Source organism: Ambystoma mexicanum, chromosome 4p (genome assembly GCF_040938575.1).
Source record: "Ambystoma mexicanum isolate Mex_15411 chromosome 4p, UKY_AmexF1_1, whole genome shotgun sequence".
NCBI classification, from domain to species: Eukaryota; Metazoa; Chordata; class Amphibia; order Caudata; family Ambystomatidae; genus Ambystoma; species Ambystoma mexicanum.
Window position 1 is genome coordinate 883302221 of NC_090927.1, and position 24189 is coordinate 883326409.

The window sequence follows — 24189 nt, forward strand, 5'->3', positions numbered from 1 at the left end:
CGAAGTAGCGCTTATTTTCAATGTACAAAGTTGAGCAATCATCTCAGGCTGCCATAAATATACATTTGCCAATGCATTTCGGAAAATCCTTCATCAGGGCTGTATATGGGAAAAATCTAGCTCAATAAGGCTCTCACTGCTTAAATGGGATGCATAATTTATACAAAATGAACAAACAACATCAACATGATAAACCGGTAATGTGTAATGCAGCACATACCGTACGTCGTTGATACAATCGATTCGTCCCATGGTAGAAAGAAAGACAAAACAAAGGTGCGCTTTAGTTAACTTGCATTGGAATATGTACTGTCTAAAATATCTAAATAGGGTGCAAAAGCTTGTCCTACCTGATTTTGTGCCATTTTCTTATTTGAAATACGTGTAAGAATGTATAGAATTATGTGCCCCTGTTGGGAGACAAACAAACCTTCAGCGTATGTCACTCCCTGAAAATAATGCATTAGAGGAGTTCTCTCGATAGTGTCAGCTCTCACCTCTCGTTTGTACGAGGATCCAGCAGATGCCATGTGAGCCGCAGGGACGCGTGCTAGCGCAAGCTGGGGACTTCTTTTATTCATCACCATGGAGACAGTGCAAGGCGCCTTGGTCCAGCTGGGACGCTGGAGAATGTACGCCTCGCGCTCCACCCCCGGGTGTTCACCCTGGGGCGGGGATGTCTCCATGGCAACTAAACGCTGTTGGAGAAGCTACGTTTTCAATGGAGCTGTCAAAGCTCGTTGAACTCATTATGTAAGCGCAATGCTGGTTATGCAACATCAGTTGTGTTTTCATTCTGCTAAGAGTAACTTGTAGGACCAGAGCGGTCTAACCTATGTTTACGGATAAACGAGCCAAATCGGGCTAATCATGTTGCGTTAAACCAAAAGATACGGTGAGCTGGTTAAGCATGTAATGAAAAATAAAAATAAAAAACGTGGATGTGATATGTGGTAAGGGCCCCCTCTAGGTCAATGGGGTTTACTACGTTCAAAGGCATGGCGCTAAAAAAGCAAGCTGAAAAAAGAAATTGGAATTAGAAAAAAGAAAAAAGAAAAATACATTGCTCGAAGAGAAGCAAATACATAGAGTTCAGTGCATATATGCACTAGCATTTTTATAAAAAGCACATATAGTTGATCTCCTTGTTAAGCCCCTCTGGTATCAAGAAGCTAAGCCGGTCGATCCAAAAGGTTTCCCATTGGTCCATGACCTTGACCTTCACCTAGATGGATGTCCTCTTCTCTGGAACATTAAGGGGAGTTAAGGTACATTGTTATCTTCGCCTGAAACTCATGATTAGGCCTTGTTCTGTGGTCTTACACCACGTGTAAAGAGACCATGATTTTCTCCATTTCGCCTTTTATTTAGTGCTATTTAATTTAATTATCCAGGGAGCCATTACCCTCTTCGGCCTCTGGAGATTTGGTTGTCCTGTCTCAAATATGCTTTTCTGCATCTTCAGTTGTCAATAATTGGCATTTGCAAATGTTTGCTCATTTACTTAATCTAAGAGAAATATGTCCTGCGTACATTGCCTATCCCCGTTGACTCCCCTTTAGTAGCTTCTATTTCCGTGACTACCGTAATTGCCATCTAAAGTTCTGGTGAATGAAACTAATTGCCTTATGAAGTTATGGTGAGCATAACTAGTTTGCAACTAGTTTCACTCACCATAGCGTTGTATGGCAATTACGGATGTTTAGCAACTGTCTAACTAGCAATGTGGTATATGCCATTACATGCCCTTGTAATCTACTATTCACTGGGATGATCACCAGGAAAGTGGTGATTAGAATGAATGAACACAGATCCCACATCTGCACACAAACCCTGACTGCACCTCTTGTCCAACATTTTACTCAAGCACAAAATGCTGCCAATGACATTAAATAGACCATCATTGATCAGGTCAGTATTGATCAATTCAACTTTTCAAGTGCCAATAGGGTATACAAATTAGAGCAACGGTGGATACACTGTGTCTACATACCCATACCAATGGCTTAAATGGCAATTTACAGTGGAATACACTGTCTACATAACACCAATAGCCAGTTGTATGGCTTAGACATCTAAGATGGTCACCTTCAATGGCCACATTGAAGCAAGCAGTAGGCTGCTTGCTAGTGTACAGTTTAGTCAACTTTCGCTAACTGATGAGCCTTGATTATCATGCTCTTGACTGCTGCTTCCACACCAATAGCAATGTCTGTTCATAGAGTGGGAAAACTCTGATCCCCGGCGCTATACCACTGTAGGTTTGGCTCAGCAGATGGATTTAAAGTGATAAACGCTGTCCAGGTGACACTAACTGCAAGTTGTATGGCCCATACGCCCAAGATGGCCACCTTGAATGGCAGTTTCGAAACAAGCAGTAGGCTTCTTGCTAGTGTATCGTTTTAGTCAATGTTCACTAGCTCTTGCACTCTGATTATCAGGCTGTCTACAGCTGCTTCCACACTAATAGTAGTGGTTCTCCATAGATCGGGAAAACTCTGATCACTGGTTCTATGCCACAGCAAGTTAGGCATAGCAGGTGTCAACTATGCAAACACACATGAAACTGAGGCAAGGAACAATTAGGTTTTAGGGCTTCCTGTACTGGTGGAGTGATCCGTACATTTACAGGTACAGCTTTGACAGTCCAGGTTTTGTTTTCCCACAGTGACAACGTGATCATTTATATATCTTTACTCGGTCAGCTGCAAAAGATTCATGACCCGCGGCAGTCATATTGCTACATATGCCACTTGCATCTAGGACCTATCAAGCAGGTATGCGCAGCTTTGAGCACGAACACTGCTAATACAGACAACGGCTTGTTGATGTGTAGATTGAGTTTCATAGGTTTCTCCTCAATTTGGTGGTTTTTTATTTTCCTTAAAGCCAGCCCGTATATCATTCGAGAGGCTGTTTTTTCTCGGCACTTCGCTTTTGACATTGATAAATCTTTATGTTTTTCCCTTGCATGGGTGATTAGTAGTAGCGACACTGCATGGCTCTGGTGACTGCTCCTCTACTGGCACCTTTTTGCTTACCACGGGCTTGGATTGTGCACTGGCCATAGTCCCTCATTTAGCTGAGGGCACTTGAACTGGAGTGGCTTTTAATGGTGTTTTTGTAATGATATTTATTGCATATTTGGTTGCACACGTTGTTTGTTGCCTTTGTAAATTAGTTTCCATTTTTGTTGGTTTCAGGTAACAATGATGTCCCTCTGTAAATTTACAATCCATTTCGTCCTGATGAGGCTGGTCCAACTCTAACCTTGTGGACCTAGACAGCCGAAACTCGAGTCGACGACACGATACACTAAAGTTTTCCATCCAAGTCTGTTTTGGTTTGATGATGAATGTCAACATCACTGCCACCTTGAATTCAGCAAATTCTTTACGCTGCATGTGTACTGTGGATTTTGGAATAAACAGTGTAGATATGTCCAGGAAGCTGTGACACACCAGGTCCAATTTGAGACCTAAGTTACAACAGAATTGGCATTAGGAAATTGTTTTGTACTATCTTTTTGATTTATGTGTATAAAGGGTATAAGATATGAATGTGTGAGGGTCACACACTGACAGTCATGCATGAGTGTCTGGAGCTGTGCGTGCGCCAGAATATTAATGTTATGTTAATATTGGCAATGAACTCGATAAAAAAACATATGAGTAATTAATTAATCAAAAGTACATTTCTCTGTTTAAAAATACATTTTTCTGTCTATAAATGCTTGAGGGTACTCTTTCAGTGTGTTGTTTTCAGATTAAGCTACCGAGTACAAACAGATGCTGTTCTGGAAGGTCTTAGTTTGTGACTGGAGAAATGCCTGCAGATGCCGGAACTGGTTTACTTCTGTCTGGTGGAGTGTCTTGAAGAGGCCTGCATTGGTGCCTGCTGCATTACTTCTTTGGAAAGTTTTGCACTCCGCTCATGAACCCGACTGGAATCTTCTTTGCAACAGCAGATCCTGGGCATCCTCTAGTGGATTCAACAGCGGGAAAGCCTACCTCCATTGACCCCCAGTCGCAGGTATAGTTGCATGGGGAAATCGGGGATGCCCCTATGTTCCCTATAATAAACTTTGCTAATAACTTTGATTTATTTTATTCCCTTGCATTTAAAAAAATGTTTTTAAAAGGTCTTCTAAGAGATAGAAAATGCATCGTACCTGTAAAATCCTTGAGAATTCTCCTGGAACGATTTTCACCACCACAATAACTCTTCCTCCTGCCTTTGTCCCCTGCCCTAGAAGGAACTTTGTGACTTTTGGGCACAGGGCTCCATCCAACATAGGGATTGAATTTATAATGTTAGGGTCTTCATTCTTGTGGTTTGCCCTACTGCATAATTACTTCCCTTCCTTTCAGATGTTTATGTGATTTGTATGCAATTCTACAAATCAAAGGTGGCTGTATATATGTTTTATAAGTGATTGTTGTGTGGTATTACCTGCTCAATCATTTTTTCTGGTGTGTTTTTGCGCCTATTGCATATAGAGTGTTGTGTACTTATCTATCTAAGCAGAATCATTGTGTATTTCACTTTGTGGACTCATTGTGGACCCCTGACCCCATCTTCTGAGACTAAGCCTTGGCCACTCTCCATGCTTTCCTTGATTGGGTTTGGCTAACCTCTCAGAGTTCCACCTGTTGACTGTAACTAGGGCGGCCTCCGAAAATCTGTCTACCAAGCTAGATTGTAGAAATCCATCGTGAACATAACGTTCTTTGAGTAGCGTATCATGCAGTGGATGGGAAACAGAGTAACTCTTACACCAAATAAGGGAACCTACTCAGGAAGATGGCAAGTTTGCCTGTTTTAATATCAATTGTCTAAAGCAGGGAGTTAGAACGGACATCAACAGACGTTGTACAGCATTCTCTCAATGCATTTCATAAAAAATCGCATTTATATAATAAAAGTTCATCATACGTGATGTCATACTACATGGCAAATAAGAGAAACCTATGGGGCATTGTAATAGGTTCAAGGGGAACATCTAAGTATACGTTCTATATGGGATTGGGTTGTGATTGGACATCTACTGTCTGGTGGACAACTCATGCCCACCCCTAGTGCAAGTCATCTTCAACCATTATTAGATACATGGCACATCATTGCCATTCAAACTATAAGGCCCTTCGTTATATGGCCCTCTACAATTGGTTGGCACGCTCGCGCCAGTCTGGAACATTCTGCTTACTAGCAGCATGTAAGCTCATAACCCAGGTGTCAGGAGGTGGACATGACTTTACCTCCCCACCCAATTAGCCCAACATCTCTCATTAGCCATGCCTTCTGCCATGAAGATTGTCTTTGAACTTGGCCTTGCAAGTATCCTTGCCTCTGAGAATATCGGGGAGTACGGGCATGCGGTATCACAGTTATGGAAATGTATGTCCAACTTCTATTTTCATCCTTGTCTTACGTGACAGGAGGCCGCAATTCCGCCTATTTTGCAGCATTTAATTGTCTTAAATTAATAAAACTTTGCACTCATGGTGTTCTTTCTTTGCACCTTAACAAGGGATGATTCAGTGTCTCACATCCACTGCCTTCAAGGATAGATAACCAGTTCTTGGCTGCTTCAGCCTTGACACCAGGCCAGACAGCCCTTCCAGACTCATCAGCGATCATTGGTTAATTATTTGCTGCGACATAGCCCTCGGCTCTTCTCTCCATGGGTTTGAACTTAACAAAGTTGTGACACCGATGTCCAGCTTCTATATAATGGCTGCTCTGCCTGCAGTCTACTTCTAATTACTACATATAGCCAGATTCTATGATCACTTAGTCTACTTGCATTTGTACAGTTATTGAATGATTTGCATTTTCTGCAGTGCTCTTCACACGTGCAAACTTCATTTTGTATATGAAAGTTTACTCAATTCTTTACCTCATCATTAGTTTCTACAAGGTTGATATAATATGATATGATATAATATGGTATGGCATTTATACACCGCCTATACACAAGAATTTCAAGGCGTGATGAGGCAAGGGAGGGGGAACACAGGGAGGTCAGACAACGATCCTACAAGACCAGGTGTCATTCAGATCGCGCAAGTGCATGGGGTGGGGCAAGGAGGAGGAGTAGTGCAGTACAAGGGGATAAATAAATCACAAGGTAAAGTAACGGCCAGCAGGTGGCAAGTGCAAAGGTAAGTGCAGAAATCAGGTGTCAAGTGCTGATGGTGGGACTGTAGGGCTACAGAAACAGTCCCAAGTGCGGGGGTTGCCAGGCAGGCAGTGCAGGTGTATATGACTGGTGCGGGAGGGACCTGGGCCCGAGATCAGAGAGTGGCCAGGTAACCAGTGAAGATTCAGCCAGGAGGTCAGCAGGGGAGAGGAGGAGAAAAAGCAGAAGCAAAGAGAAAGGTTTTGAAGTGCTTCCGGAACCGGAGATGGTTCTCCTCAAGTTTCAGGGAGGCTGTTCCAGAGGGAGGCCCCAGCCGAGGAACGAGATCTACCACCAACTCGTTGCTTGGAGATGTGACTGACCCTGAGGAATTTGGAGGCGGATGAGCGCAGAGCTTGAGAAGGAAGATATTTAGGAAAAGGGAGCTAAAGGTATTGAAGCCCCAGGCCCCAGAAGGCCTTGTGGGCAATGCAGAGGGTTTTGAACTTAATCATTGCAGCCACTGGGAGCCAATGCAGAGATTTCAGTCCTGGAGAGATCCAATCCCTGGGCTTGAGTCAGTCTCGCAGTTCTGTTCTGGATGAGATGCAGAGGGTGGGGTGTAGAGGAAGGCAGGTTTAGAAAGAGGCTGTTGCAGTAGTCCAGCCTAGAGAGAACCAGAGCTCTGGAGACAGTGAGCTTCTGGGGGAAGGAGAGGAAAGGAAGAATACCTCTGAGGAGGCGCAGCTAGTAGTATGACTTCTTAGAGATGTCAGAGATGTGAGGAGAGAAGGAGAGTGTGGAGTCGAAGATGACTCTGAGGTTTTTAGCCTCACAGATGGAGGCAGGAAGAGGGCCAAGAGAGGCCGGCCAGTGAGAGACAGGAAAGGAGGGAGTGGGTGTGGTGATGAGGAGAGTCTTAGTCTTACTGGCATTAAGGCAGAGGTCATTGGCGGCAGACCACTCCTGGATAGCAGACAGACAGTCAGTGATGAGAGATGGAGAAGAGGTGGCCGAAGGTAGCCTGAAAATGAGCTGTGTGTCGTGCGCATAGCACTGAAAGTTGGGGCAGAGAGTGGCAATGTGGTGGGCAAGAAGTGTCAGGTATTGGTTGAACAGCCAGCGAGAGAGGTAAGAGCCTTGGGGGACACCACCGGTAGAGAAAAAGATAGCGTAGAGGAAGGACCCAAGTTGGACCTGGAAGGATCGGTCAGAGAGAAAAGAAGTCAGCCATGCCAGGGCCTGACTGGTGATACCCAGGTTATCACGGAGACATTTGAGCAAGATGGTATGGTTGACTGTGTGAAATGCGGAAGGGAGATCAAGCAAGACAGAAGAGTCAAGGTTGGAGAGCAGGTACTCATGGATGTACAGTAGAGCAGTTTCTGTGCTTCTGGCAGCTCTGAAGCCAGACGGATGGTCATGAAGACAACCAACAGATTCAGTGTGGAGAATAAGCTGGGAGATGACCAGCTTTTCTAGGAGTTTGCCCAGGAAAGGAGTGATGGAGATTGGGCGATACTTAGCTGGGCAGGAGGGGACGGCAAAGGGTTTTTTAAGAAGAGGGTGCACAAGAGAGGTCTTCAGGGAGGATGGAAAGACTCCAGTGGTGAAGGAGTGGTTGCAAAAGCTGGCCGGGGCAGGAGCCAGGGAGTCGATGTGGTCCTAGATGGTTTTGGAGGAACAGGGGTGAACCTGTTTGGACGAAACTTTCATAGATCGGACTTGTCTAGAAACCTCCTCTGGGGAGAACACAGGAAAGGCAGAGAAGCAGGGAGGATAGGTGGCTACAGAAGGGCCAGAGGAAGATCAGGGAGTAGAGGGAGGGAGGGGAGAGGAGGAGAGTGAGGACAGGATGTCCTGAGTTTTAGAGATGAAGTGAGAAGCCAGTGCCATGCAGAGGGCCTGGGAGGGGACAGGAGAGGTAGAGACTGCGGCAGGATTGGCCAGTTCCTTGCAGATTCTAAACAGTTCAGCCGAGTTGTTAGATGCCACAGAGACGCAGGCTTGGATATGAGCTCTCTTCTTGGTGAGGACAGAGAGCCGGTATTGCCCTTGGAGCAGGTGGCAGGCCAGTTTGTCAGAGGATGTACATGAAGCACGCCATTTCCTCTTGGCCACCCTGCACTTGCGTTTAAGGGTGACAAGGTCTGAGTCATACCAGGAGTTGCACTTGGCTTTAGGCTTCAGGCAGATTCTCATGACAGGGGCAAGAATATCAGATATAGCAGAGTGGAGTGTGGAAAGGGCTGTGTCAGGTTGAGAGTCAGCCAAAGGAGGAGTGGGGGTTGAGAAAGTGGCGGCGAAAGCCTCAACTGCCACGCACTTCATGGGTCGGATGACAGAGGAGGTGGGTGGCAGTGTGGGAGGTGGCTTGGCCTGGGGGGTAGAGAGGGTGAGATGGGAGGAAAGGAGAAAGTGATCACTCCAGGAGAGAGGAGTGGTTAGAGGGACAGAAAGTGGAAGGTCTGAGGGGATCAAAACATCCAGAGTGGGCCCTGTAGAGTGAGTCAGGCCAGAGGGGAGAATAGAGAGGAAGAGAGAGTCACAGAGGTTGCGAAAGAGTCCAGAGGGAGGACAGGAGGAATCGAGGTGGGTGCTGAAATCTCCATGAAGGAGGAGTTGAGACCAGGAGTGAAGAGGAGAGGTCCGCCCACTCAGAGAGGAAGGAGGGGATCTGGCCAGGTGTCCGATAGATAGTAGCCACAGTAAGGGAATGGCTAGGGGAGAGAGAGAGCCTGCAGACGAGGCATTCAAAAGAAGAGTAGGCCTGCGTAGGAATCCACTCGGGGAAGATCAGGGCTACAACCCCTCCGGAGCAGTTGGCCCTGGGTGCGGGGGGGAATCTTGTAGCCATCAGGGAGGAGAGTGTCAAAGCTTGTGACAGAGCTGGCTGTGAACCATGTCTCAGTGAGACAGAGGACATCAAGCTCAAGTTCCTCCAGGAGGCGGCAGATGCCGGAGGAGTGTATGACAGCTGAGCGAGAGTTAAGTGTGGTAATAAGGACAAGGTTACCCCCCATGGAAAGACTTACAAGGAGGGGTACAAATCACAGGTATGCCCAGTGGAGGTGTAGAAGGAACCTAAGGGGGGTGCAGAAAGGGAAGGAGAGGGCAAGGTAGCCAAGGAGGTGGCAGCAGGGGAAGGAGAAGAAGTCGTGGTTGGGGGAGAAGGGATAGCAGGAGCTATCGAAGAGGAGAAGATTGACCTGAGGGTCTTGGACCAGGACGGTGCCATTCACATAAACATTAATGATGATCTTGAAGGAGTGGAAGGCGGCCTGGAGAGCATCCCACCGGGTGCCACCATTAATGGGAGAAGGAGAGAAAGGAGAGAGCACAGAGACCATGTGTAGGGTCCATAGGTCTGGCGAGGGAACGAAAAAGAGGATGTCGGTGAAAGTTTGCCTAGAGGTGCTGGTATAGGTGTCAGCGATAGAGAAGCAGTTTGAAAAAATAGGAGAGACAGAGAGCACCATAGAGTAGAAGGGGAGAGGGGAGGGAAGGGGAGAGAAGATGAGACGAGACAGTGAGAAGCGAGATGGTTGAGCAGTTGGACAAGATGACAACACTCAGAATTCAAGAACTATCCCACTGCAAATTTTAAAACAGCAGGAAAAAAACACGCCTAAGTTTGAGAATACTGAATAGTGGGAGAAGGGCCTAGGTTTCACAATGCAATTTTAAATAGTGATACGATGCAATTTTTAAGAACAGGAGGAAAAACACACCTAAGTTTGAGAGACTCCGCTAGATGGGTAGGGGTAAGCAGGGAAGCCTGCAGGACTAACCAGGATGTTGACTGGCAACTGGCATCAGCGTTCCCTGTGGACGCCTGCAGACACATCCAGGAGCCACCCGTAAGGGAGCCACCCTTTGCCTAGGGTTAGCCATGGGGCTGCCGGGTAGGGGGATGCCCAAGAAAAAGTCAGTGATAAGGGAGGAGAGCCAATCAGGGGGTTGGGCTGGGTAGGAGGTGGGTGGGGAAGGAGGATGAAGTAGCGTCAGGGGGAGCAGGGAACAGGGCAATGGGCCACAGCAATAGATGAAAACACACATGCAGCTAAATTTCAAGGGCCCAGGAGGGAACTCACCGATAAAGTTACCGCACCGCAGTCACCCACTCAGCCTGGATGGAATGACAAGCGTGATGACAAGCGGCTTGCTCCGCACCAACACAGAGGAGAAGGGAAGCCAATCAGGGGGTTGGGCGGGTGGGGAAGTAGGGGGAAGAAGCAGAAGGGGGAGCAGGGAACAGGGTAATGGTAATGAAACAATGCAACCTGCTTGCAATCCTATACGTGAGCTCCTCCTTTAAAGCTATCAATGTATACTGTATGTTCTCTGTGGTTGCAAGGTAATTAGTTCATTTAGGTTGCCCAATGATTGGAAAAATCAAAGTACAGATTAATTACCTTTAAGTTGCGCCAGAGATCCTGAATAATTTGTATATCAAACAATAGGCAAGGTATCATTAAATGTCATTTATTGTTTATCATCACATAATGACATTCATAATTTATTTGAATAGTTTTCATAGTTTTTAAGTCCAATTAGGATTGTTCAATTGTTGATCCTCAATATTAATCCATATTAAGAGGATTGCATGAGTAATTGATCGAAAAAAAAGTCCTTTGTGGTTCTTAATGTTACTTTACATTAAGAAAGAAAGTTTGAATCCTTGATAATTCTCTTCCATATATCTCCTTTGTAGGGATTAGTGCTTAATCATGCTTAATATTCATAAGTCACTCGTTTGATCATTAATATTGGTTTTCATTGGGAGACTTCCAAGTTTATGTGGCAGTTGTTGATTTTGAATACGTTTGTTTGTATTTCAAATCTTTCCTCTTGTGAGTAATTGTTGTAATTTCCCTCCTGATAATTTTTGATTTTGGATACGGTTGTTTATATTCCAAAGGTTTCCTCTTGTGAGTAAATATTGTGTTTTCCCTCGACACGTTTCCCCAATAGCTTTTTATTGGTTCTTCAGGAGGGTTTATGTTAATGGGTGAAATGTATGTTTTCTTTTGTATACTTGATTGAATTGATGTAAATGATTGGCTTGTTCGTTTCATATCACTATGTTTGAAGTACTTAGTATTCAATTTACTTCCGCTCAGGTTTCTGATGGCTTGTGCTTTTTTGGAGGATAGATTATGATGTATTTTAGATAAGTTGGTACCTCTAAAGTATAGTTTCTGCATATCATTTGTGACTAATTACTGAAAGATGTCAATAGCATTGTCTGAAGCAAAAAAGGGAAGAATTTTGATTTGGGTTTTAAAGATGTTTCCGGTGTTAGGTCAAGGGAGATGTTCATATCCATAGCAAAGGATGTAGCTGAATGTGGATCATTAGTTTCCTGTATGTTCAATACGTTGATTGTTCCAACTATTTGTCCTGAAAGTGCCGATGGTTTTGGTTGGTTACTCTCTGGTGGTTTAAGAATTTTGTTCCTGAAATATTTTTTTAATTTTAATATTCTTCAGAATTAGTAGAGGTCAAGGTTGGCCTGGAAGACGTCGATATGATTTGTAGGGCAAAATGACAGTCCTTTGTTGAGGGCTGAGATGAATTCCCCGGTAATTGATTTTTTTATTATATTGACCACTAAGTCTTCCTGTTTTTTTGATTTTTGGATCAGGTGAACATTCCTTGTGAGTTTGAATGGTTTCCTGAGTCTCCCACTCCTTCACTTGCATCTTCTAGTTGGTTTCCATTTTTGGATGTACTTGGCTAGTTTGTAGGTTTTAGGAGGAGTGGTCTGAATATTGAATATGTTCCGGCCAATCTGTAACTCTGGTATTCTTCTAAAAAAGGGAAAGGATATTCTTCTCTGTTGGAATCTGTGATGGATGGTTGAGCATTTTCCATGGCAATGGGGCTCAGCAACAGATGAAAAAACACATGCAGCTAAATGTCAAGTGCCCAGCAGGGAACTCTCCAGTAAAGTTACAACACCGCAGTCACCCGCTCAGCTGGATGTTCATGCACTATCTTCTTCAGCCAGTCTTCTCTGTGCGTCCCGCTCATTTCTTGTGACGTCACCAACTCCTTTTCTTGTTCTTTTCATATTTCTTCAGAGACTTCCTCCATGAGATTGTCATCTCTTCGGGATTACATCTGATAGGCTTTTCCTAGTGGATAACTTCTCTCAAAGATTTGCAGCGGAATGGTTACAACCTAAGGTGTCAAACATGGCCCAATTTCAGGCTTCCAGCATATAGGTTGGAGGGGGCGGGACTTCCTGTAGGTGCAGTTGACTGCTCCTCTACAATCTTAACACTCCTCTCTCCACTGAGCCATATGCGCGGCTCCCCTGAAGTCGGCATCTGCACCTCTTCCTGACCAGCCTCTTGGTGTCAGAACCGATAAATGGGTTTTCTACGGGCCCTTTTCACAGCCCTCCAGTCCTCTGTGTTCTCGCTCCTCTTTTGATGCTGGCTGTCTTCGGCTGCTAGTTGTCGAGGCCCTGCTTCACTCGCACCAGTGTGTGATGTGTCCTTGGACACCCCATTTGACATTTGCCTTCTCCTGTAAGCCAACCCCCAACCCCTTGGTGTGTTGCAATGTCTATGTTTGAACTCTGCAGGCTTCATGGATTCTTTAAGTTGATTGGTCCCTTAACTGAAATCCCTCCAGGGGGCTGTTTGTTCCCCTTTTCTGGGGTTTCTCATAAGGATTGAATAAAGTGAGGGTCAGAAGCCATGCTAGCCATTAAAAATTCCTGCATATTATCATAGCACTATCTCCTATATTATATATGACAAAGGTGTTAGTGTCTGGGGAAAAGAATGGTGACTTAAATCTATCTCTGTTGTTTTCCTGTCACTTAAGGGGGAACCATCCTTAGAGGGATCTCGCTTACCCTATCTATGATTGGGTGGGCGTTAAATGTAGCAGGCTCACCTCCCTAGTCTCAAAGGGGGTCGCTCCCACTTAGGGAGAGATGACCAACACATTAGTTCTGTCATATCTAGGAGAACACAGCATCCCTGGGACCCACCATTGTTAGATTTTGTGGCATGTACCACACAGAGAGACCGAGCACCTGAGTGTGCTTTCTTTCCAATCGGTTTATCATGGTCCCTCTGACCTCCCCACCATTGATACTAGAGTATAAATATTCTGGCATGACTGACACAATACATTGGCATGCAAGCAACATTTTTTAAGTAGACAAGGAATCATGTTCGCCTTAAAATAAGTAGATCAGTTATTTGACGTTGGGGGGACCTGGTCATTATTGTTTCCGAGCTGATGCCCTTTGAAATTACCCAAATGTTAGCAGCTCGATTATCAGATATGATCGACACCACATTGTTGCACTTAAATACCAGAATGATAGCTCCTCTGTTTTTTTGTTACTGCTTGCTAGTGTCATGCATGCCAACATTTGAACTTCACTAAGAGCGAGTAAGATCCCTCCTCCTTCTATGGGTCTTACCTGAGTGATTAAAACCCAAAAACACATTTTGATAGATAGAGTTACAGGGATCTTCCCTTGCACACCTTTTATACAGTTAATAGCAAAGTATTAATTTCAGAACTTAAATGCCCATCAACATTTGTCAGAACATGTGATATGTTATAGAATGGTAACATGATAACATAATAGAATCCAAAACAAGATTACAAGTAGGCTTTGAAGTGACTCCTTGCTTGTAGTTTTGGGGACGATAGTTTCATGCAAAACATTTATAAAGCAGACTGTGTCGGTACCATTGGTCAAAACGTGATGGTACTTTAAGAACACTTTTCCTTGCATCTTGGTGAGTCTTCCAAAATGATGTCCTGTGATACTTAGTGGCTAACTGTGCATTTTCTTAGTACTCCCTGTACATAAGTATAGAGGAAACCCAGAGTGTGCAAGGGGGCTTTTTAAGGGTCTGTGTGCTTGAAAGCCAAATGATATTCGCAATCAGCACATATGAGGGCCAGTCTCCAAACATGGGCATGATATTTGCCATTACTGACCACCGGCAGTCATCAAACACCTGCATTATACAGAACCTCAAGCTGATACATCAGTGCCAGTCCTCCAGTGACCCCCAACACGTAGTCAATACACCTCATTGCTGAACCCTGTATATCTAATATATCTGACAGGACAGTATTCCATCAAGCTGCAGGTCTTCATATAACTCTCGCAAGTCCACCATTGGCACAGTAATGATGTTTCCCCTACCATGAACATATATTTGCAATTTCCATTTTTCCAAGAAAAGTAGATATGATCAGTTTCCCAATCCACTTGTGAAAAGCACATTGTGGTGGATGGAACAGATTTACTATATATATTAATTATTTTCTAGTTGAGAAATGAATTGCTTGTACATATTTTCTTCACTTTTGAGGTCATTGTGGGGTATATTGAGCTGATGAACGTAATTAGGTTGGCTTGAGTTCTGTTTTACGATAGTGATAATACTGTCTAATAACGTGCTTTCAAGGTTCCATGATTACTCCTGTAGGACCTACATATCCGCTAATTACTTCAGAACTCACACGACATGTACACACTATGGTTTCCAAACAGAGAACAGCGCTAATCACTAGTAGAGATGGTGGAAAGAATTCTGTCCATCCCCATAACTGTTGGTGGAATTGTTTTTACTATCTTATAAATGTTATAAACATTTCTGTCGGTAATGTTGTGTGCAAAAACAAATTGTGGCCTCTTAGATCAAGACAAACAATTTACTCTAGCACAAAAAAGTATGATGGAGACAAATCAAGCTATTTAAAGTAACATTCAACACACTTCATTACATAGCCATTGAGTGACACAAAGGCCCCTTTCAAATATGTATCTTCGAATGCTCTGGCAGAGTGCTGAAGCACCCTCTAAATATCTAAACAGGCCTAAAAAAGAAAATGAGATGTGTAACCAAAAACATGTACTAACACACCATTGATTCAGACGTTGGCTTTGTGATTGAGTACTGTAACATGTATGATGTTATCTACATTCTGTTCATTTGTTGAAGCATGAGTATGGTAGATGCTTGCCCAGTCATAGGACAGGACCTGCTAAATAAAGCAGCCTTTTTGAGCATAAAATTCTTGTCTCAAGATATGTGCATGAACCAAAATCCATATTAAACTATTCTACTATGGGATAATTAGCTTACTCGCGAAGCTCGAAGACATAATGAAACTCATACAGCACAATAGACACTCAAATTGGATAGTAGTGTCAACCAATTGATATGTGGCTGAGCCCCCCCCCTTATGTTCTTCACCTTATCTGAGCTCTACTTCCTTCCACAGTGCCAGGGCTATCTCTTTTGTTACACATAACCAAAAACATGCAACAACACATAAGCAAGGAACACCGATAGGCTTGTGTGTAGATGTGTTTTTTTATTTTCATTTAAGAGATCACTGCATGTAGGGTTGATATTCTTTTGTGTGTAGATGAAACGGCAACCAGAGTGCAGAAACTGGAGGAACAGGTTGCAGGCGTGTACAGTGTGTGCACGCATATTTCAGGAATCTAAACAAGAAATAGCAGTAGTTGTACAATAGCCCTCTGAGCATTTATGTCCGAAGGCTGAAAGTCAAAGCTTGGCATAAATTCCAGATGCTAGAAAGTTGTGATTCCCCAAAGGCCACATGTGACAGAGTATGTCAATGAGTGTGAGTGAGTGAATGAGAAACTGAGTAATGATCCACGTTGGCATTGCATCCGTTGGCAAATCTGTCAATCTGCATGTATATATAATTCCTAAAACCACTGAAACAGTAGTGCATCAATAAGCTTATAACATCTAACTAGGGGACACATTGGGTCCTGGCATAATGGGAAGATTGACATATGAGTCTGTGTTGGGCAGAATACATGGGAGAACATTAGACGATCATATATGTGCCACTCTGTTGGTCAATCTGCCAACAGGAGAAAACAAGAATCTATCAAGTTCTCAAAAATCCTGAATGTTCTGGTGGTGCTTGTGATCTTTCACGGAAGGGATGTGACCTAGAAGTTAAGCCTGGAGATCCCCTTTAGGAGAAGTTCTTTCCTGATTTGTGAATGATCTTTACTTTTCTGTAATATCACACCTTGCTAAAAATGTGTTTGGAATGTTGCCCTGGGCAGTACAATGGTTTATGATGCTTGTTGTTGAAAACCTCTATTCCAGCACTCTTTAATTTTACATAAGTCACCCTAAATCTAATGGGGTTGACCAGGTATTGTTCCCCATATTGATGTATATAGAGAACAAGACATTGCCTTACTGATGACACCCAATGAGGCTCATCGTGTATCAGGTTGCTTTATTTTATTTTGATTTTTTGTATTGGTCATTTGTAAGGCACTTTATACAACAGAATTGTTTTTCAAAGCACCACACGGCAAAGGGGAAGGGAGCAAGGGAAATAATGACAGTGACAAGAGACCAAGGGCAAACATTATATATATATATATATATATATACAGTCATGGTCCTACTAGGCCTTGTGGCATTCGGCCATGCAAGTGCATTGATGTAAAGTGCAGGGGAGGGGGAAGGAAAAGGGGAGCAGAGGAGTGGACAAGTCCTGGAGGAGGGTCCACGAGGGTCAGGAGGAGCACCACAGGCTAGGTGCTAGTGCAGATAGCTCTCAAGGGTGGTGTGGGGAGCCACCCAACAGGCAATGCCAAGGGGGGTGCTGGTAATGACTGGGAGGAAGGGCCTGAGAGCCTGTGGAGTTCATGAGGATTAGGCCACCAGTCACAGTGGCACCTAAGGGAGGCACCAGCTGTGGAGAGAGAGCTGACCCCCACTCTCTGCTTAGAGAAACATTTGACAGTCAGAGAGTTGGAATAAGAGGAACATAGGACTCTGGCAAGGGAGTATTTAGGGAGTGAAAGTTGGAGATAGCATGGTCCCAGGCCCGGGAAGGCCTTGTGGATGATGCAGAGGGTCTTGAATTTGATCTTTGCAACCACCGGGAGACAATGGAGAGATTTTAGAGCTGGAGAGATGCAGTCTCTGGGCTTGAGGGAAAGGATAAATCTTGCAGCCTTTTTCTGGATTAGCTGGACGGGAGAAGCACACCCTGGAGGGGACCAGAGCTCTGGAGACATTGAGCTTCTGGGGGGAAGGTTAGAAAATGAAGAATGCCCCTGAGGAGGTGAAGCTGCAAGTGGAACTTTTTGGTGAGGTCCATGATGTGATGGGGTCAAGGAAAGAGCTGAGCCGAAGATGGCCCTGAGGTTTTTGGCCTCACAGGATGGAGCGAATAAGGGGCCCAAGGAGTCTGGGCAAAGGGTAGGAGGAAAAAAGGGCACAGGTGACCCGATGAGGAGGATCTCCGTTTTACTGGCATTGAGACAGAGATCATTCGCTGTACACCATGCTTGAATGACGCAGTCAGGGATGAGGGAGAAGGAAAAGGTAGAAGTAGAATGAAGTTTGAAGGACAGCTGTGTGTCATCAGCATAACACTGGATATGAGGAAAGAAGGAGGAGATCAGATGTACAAGAGGGGAGAGATAGATGTTGAAGAGCTAGGGTGATAGGATGGAGCCCTGGGTCAAACCACAGGTAGAGAGGGTGGTGGAGGAGGAGAAAGGGCCCAATTGCAACAGGGAGGGGTGATTGGCGAGGAAAGAGGTCAGCCAGTCCAGTGCCAGGTCAGTAATTCCGAGGGTGTTAGAGTCATTTTATGAGGATGGAATGGTTGACCATGTCAAAGGCAGAGGAGAGATCAAGGAGAATGAGAACAGCAGGAGAGTTGGAGTCAAGATTTGCAAGCATAGTTTCACAGATGTTCAGGAGAGAAGTGTCCATTCCTCTGGATGTACAGAATCGAGATTGGTGGTCAGTGCAGTATCCAGATTGGTCGTCATAAAGGCAGCCAACAAGATTCGTGTGGAGCGTAAGTTGGGGGAGGGCCAACTTTTCCAAGAGCTTATCCAGGAAGGGTAGTAGTCTTGTGCAGAAAGGTTGTGACCTAGAAATTCAATCAGGACCACCAATGTGGTGTGCAACCACGGTTGATATGCTTATGCTCTTTCCTCTTCTGTAATGGAACATCAGGCTTCAAAGTTCGATATGGAGCGTTGCCCAGAGCAATGCTCATGGATATGATTTATTCAGAACCTTTCAACCATGACTCTTCAGTTTTTTAAAATGCTCAAATTACACATCGTATGCAGATTATTTTTTGAATGTTGCATTAAAATGCACTCAAATGTTTTGTGAGGTGTATCAGAGGAAAATGCTAGTTTGCCTTCTCTGTGTGTTCAATTTCGATAAATGTGTGATTTCACTTTGTGTGTTGCTTTACACAGTGCATTTGACAAGTGTTTTTTCATTGGTGTCATTGTGCTTGATCAAGCTAATCAAATGAAGGCAGAGTTTATGGGAATGCTTTTATTTGCATGTACTACTCACACTGTTTTCATCAGTCACCTCTGCATGGAACTGAAAGGTAATTATGCCTCGAATTGATTCTTGTTTGCCATCAGCAGAGATTGGCCAATTGTTAGCTTAATGACTTGATGGGTTAGTCACCAATTTCAGGGGATTACATACGTTGTGTATCCAGCTCACACCTGGTGGCATTTACATTGCACTAGTCAGAGTTTTATTTTTCAGATAATTGTAAGTCTGAATGTGACAAACTTTCACTGAAATACTTGAGCAATTATTGTTGAAGTTTACAAGACTTATTTTAATGCTTGATTATATCCATGTTTAATGAATGTTCTAATGAGCGTGGCATAGGGCCTATTATTAAAATGGCTCAAACAAGATGATGGAGCCTGTGCAGGGCACACTCTGATAACAGAGCTGATTTGGTTCACATTGTATAAATAGTAGTAGAAATAATAATAATAATAATAATAATAATATTACAAATGCTGCTAAGTAGATAGAAGCACAGAAGGACAATCAACTACTAACGTATTACAAATGCCATTAACTTCTGTAGATTGCCAAATCTTGAGTAAAGTGTATCCTTGAATACTCTTTAATGATTTTCTCTTCTAACTGAAAGAATGATCAGGCTCACTATAGAGAGCTCACCCCATTCTGCGCCATGTTCAGTTGTACAGGAGTTGTTGGAAGAGCTCTAACTGTGCTCACTGTGCTTTGACAGATCGTTCTGGGTGCCACAATGTTGTGCAAGTGCATCTCCTTCAGTTTTCCCTGAGCTTTGAGGCTCCCTTCTTTCATTTGTGCTGCTTGATATTTATATACACCCTTTTACCAACTTGCTTGGTACAACTAGTCTTGGTCATCAGCGAGGATGGGACACCCTGGTTTCTGTACCCCGATACCGGTCATTGTCCTGCAATTGGTGAGGAGCCTAGGCATCATCCTAAATAACAACCTTTCTGGGACCACACAGATTAAAGACACTGCCATGTTTTTACCCATATTTAGATTCTTAGAGATTTAGCTATTTAGGTGATACTATTTCTTCTCCCAGTGGAAGAAATCACCATAAGCATGGATATTGTTTGTAGGCTTGGAAATGGCAATAGCTAACACTTCGGTCCTGCCAAATACCTTCACTGGAGATTACAACACCCCCAGCCCTCTACAGCTCATCCCACCTCTGATGCTTCACAACAAGCTCACATTAAACATGTTTTTAGGAAAGAAGAGTGCTTGCACATCCAAACACATAATCATTTAAAAGCACACTACATCATTGTGATGAAATGACTTCTCCCCTGCAGGGGAATACAAGGATGAGTAGAGGCTAAAACGTCCACTCAGCCCTCACACCACAACAAACCAAAAGCCAACAGAATCGTAAAGGTACAACAGGCACAGTCAAGAGATGTACCTCCTTTGCCTTTTGTGGTGTGTGGACCTAGGGAAGGCTATACTCTTAAGAGGGGTGTGAATGTGGTTCAGTAGCAACCCAAACAGTGACATATAACAGTCCAAAATAAAGGAATGTCCAATCAAGATACTGTAAAAATATACTTCAACCTTGGGCCCGATCCTTCGATTGATAAAACCTTGCCTGCTACCAGAGCTGATTTTAGAAACTCTCTTGCTCTAATGAAGATCATCCGGGAATTATGCCTGTTGGGTATATGGAGATTACGTAATTTGACAACTAGGGATTACACACCCTACTCTTATGTCCAAATGGGATACTCACATATTGACATGCTTTTTGTCTCTTCGTCCTTGACCACCTCTATTCCACCACCAGCTAAGAATCCTTGGAGACTGTATATCTGGATACTTAAAGATGTCGTGATCCGCAAAGAGAGCACAATGGGTATCACTGGTAACCAGACAGAGGATATTGCTTTGAACACGGTTTGGGAGGCGATGAAGGCAGTGATCAGGAGGGAGATAATGAGCCTAAAGGCTTCTTACTCGAAAACCAGAGTCCACCTGCAGCAGGAATTGGAAGAGGAGGATTGAATAAAGGAGGTTGCACATAAGCGTACAGGGTCCCTCAGAGCGAGGCACCACATGTACATCGCTAGGGCCAAACTGAATGCTCATTTGGCAGAAAGGACATCCCAGGCTCTTTTAAGTGTTAGCAACTTAAGAGTGAACCACACAGTATCTGCGCCCCAAGAGATTCGGTAATTTTTCTATTTCCTTTTGTTTTGAAAAATAAAATTCCAGCAAAACAGCAGTTAGTGTATTATACCCGTTAATTGTTTGTTGACACATGTTTCGGCCTCTGAATTTAAGACACGCTCGTGTCTCCGATTGGATGTAGATGGAACGCTATGATATAGCTAATAGCATTTGGACTGCAACTGGTAGATGCCTTAGTGGTATTGCACAAGAGAAAGTGTTAGTTAAAGTTTGGAATGCATTAAAATATTCAGAATACTTTCCGACATTCATTACCATTCTTGTTTTTAGGGATTAACCCGGGAATTTGACATTTACAAAATAGGATTTCTAAATGGTAAGCCATTATCATTTTATTTCAATGAAACATTTCTCACTTTGCCACTATATTATACATATATATATATATATATATATATATCAGCTAAAGCGGGTTCTGTGGTGAAGAGTGGCTGTAATTGGATACTTTCTCTGTGGTGAAATGGAGCATGAACTGGTTTTCGTGTGAAATTGAGTCTTTTTGAAAACGCACTAAGAGGATTATTATGATACAAAAAAAGGTTTGACCACACACTTATTGTCACATTGGACTAAGGAATACAGTGTGCAAAATGGAAATGAAAATGAAAATGATAAATGCAAATCTATGGATATATATTGTTTGTCTGTTTTCGCCCTTTCTTTTCTGGGTGTGATAAACGTTTATCTTTATCTTTAAATTGTCTTGATTTATGCGCTTCATTGTTTGCAATAATAATTTTCTGGATAATACATGTGGCTTAATAACATGTTCTGCAACCTTATAATCACTTCCGACACCTCCCATATTTCCAAAATGTATTTCGTTTGATTTTTGTGAATTATAATGTTTGAAGGACTGAATGTTTGAATGGAATAAGGATACAAACTGCCCGGATATTTTTGTTTTGAAAAGGGCCCTTGAGAGGCCGAAACACATGTCAACAAACAATTAAAGGGCACAATACACTAACTGCTGTTTTGCTGGAATTTTTCAAAACAAAAGGAAATAGAAAAATTATCGAATCTCTTGGGGCACTGTCACTGTGTGGTTCACTCTCAAGTTGCTTGCACTAACCAAGGAGGTGGGGATTTGGTTCCTCCTAACAAGTACCACACCGACACAACCCTTTGTCCCATTTGAGGTTGAACCTGGTCACAATCAGAAGAAGTTGTACCCTGAACAAACCCCAAATCTAAAATCTTTTAGGTGTTAAGCAATATTATTAGAGTAGGGGCAACAGGACCAATAATATCCTGGTATATAACTAGCCATACACAGAGCCTGCAACATTATTCATGCATTGTTTGATTGTGAGGGTGTGCTGCATCTCACGGAGGATGATAAATTTACCTGAGTCCACAAATACAACATTGTGTCTACATTGCCCCCCGTGCAAACACAGAGACTTTGAACAATTACCTGGCCCTTGTCATGTTCCATACTCTCTTACTCGCTAAGGTCACGCCACTTGAAGAACTGATATTAGTAAAAGAGTTCATGCTAGCTATTAAATCACTGAAAAACAGGACCCCTTGTCCTGATGGGTTCACTTCTGAATTTTACAAAACTTATTGCAAGGTCCTTTCTCTTTACTTGACCTGACTCTTTAACTAATTCCCAGACAATGGAATGATAACGCCCACCATGCTTGAAACCTCCACTATCCTGATTCTGAAACTGGATAAAGACCACAAACTGCTTTATTCATATTGGCCAAATATCCTTATTAATAATAACGCTAAAATATGTTCTAAAGTCTTAGCCACCTGGCTGTTGACGGTCTTAACAACTTTGGTCTACTTGGATCAAACAGGCTTCATCGCTCACTACTACATGCATGACATTAGAAAAGCCCTTAATTTAGTTGATATGGCAGGTAAACTGAACATAAACACAGGCCTCATAGCCCTCGATGCCCATAAGGCCTTCGACTGCCTAGATTAGTCTTATCTGAAAGCAGTCCTCCAATGGTCGGGCATGGGACTGAGATTTAGGCAGTCATTATTAGCCATATATTCCATTCCCTCGGCAGGGGTCTTGCTCAATGGCAGTTCCACCCCCTTAGTGAAGGTTTTCAGAGGCACAAGACAGGGGTGTCCTTTGTCCCCACTCCTTTTAGCTCTTTCGCTGGAACCCCTGGTGGTTCACATTCATAATCATCAAGGCATTTGGGGTATCCCATATCAGTCTCAGGAACATAAAATGTCTCTTTATGCAGACGACATCTTGGTCATACTGACTGAAACTAGGCGTCTGGTCACAGCCTTGATGTCTGATCTTGGGGACTTTGGCTGGGTGTCAGGGTTTGAAGTCAACTACTCCAAATCCTTTGGCTTACAGTGGCGTTACCACCAGGGGACGTTTAAATACTCAAAGAGATTTGACCGATAAAAAGGAAACAGGATTGTATTGGATATCTGGGTATTCAAATCCCTAGCAACATTAAGTTGTTGTACACTGCCAATTTCGCCTTTGTATTTTCAGATGTGGAATCGGACCTCACATGATGGCATAAGCACAGAACCTCGTGGTTTGGATGAGTAACTGCAGTCAAAATTACTGTTATCACTTCTCAGCCCTCCCGAGAAGGGTCCCAATCCATAATTTACATGCATGACAGGGGAAAACCCTTGCATTCATCTGGCAACACCACAAACCCAAAATGGCAATGAGGGTCCTATAGTGCAAAGAGAACCTGGGGGGTCTACAGTCTCCAGACATCCTTCATTACTACTTGGCTTCTCAACTTTTGTATAGTTTATCATTGGCGCAGTCTGGGGATGCCCCAAAATGGGCACAGATTGAACAAACCGTTACCACAATCCCTCCATAGCAATTGGCATTTGCAAAATGGGTGAGAGCCCGAATGGGCATATCCTTGTATACTCAACAACCCACACGCTTGCATGTTGCATTAAAGTGACTAAAAGATGGGGCATCCAACTCTCTGAGGGTCAGTTGCTTTTCCAAGCACAGAGTTGAGGGAAGATCTCTAACCTCGGCTGGGGCCTCCCTCTGGAACAGCCTCCCTGCCTCTCTCAAGCTTGAGCAGAACCATCTCCAGTTCCAGAAGCAACTGAAGACCTTCCTCTTCGGTTTTGCTTTCTCGCTTCCTCTCCCCTGCTGATTCCCAACTACTCAACACACTGGTCACCTGGCTACCCTCTGAGCTTGGGCTGAGGCTCCTGCTTGTCCAGTTGCACCTCTTACTGCCTCCGGATCCCCTAGCACTTGTGGTCTGTATCTGCAAACCTATAGTCCCTTCTCTCTGCACTTATGAGTCACCCGTTGGCTGCACTTCACTTCTGAGGTTACTGCAATGAGCCACATGCTGGCTGCACTTTTGAGTTACCGGCACTTCTCCCTTCACCCCCGGCAACTCGGCACGTCTCCCTTTGCACTTGTTAGGCGAGATTGTATGTAGTAACCCTGTGGGAGACTGCACCAGCCTTGTCCTCTTGACAATAGATACCCAACTATTGGTATAGGTC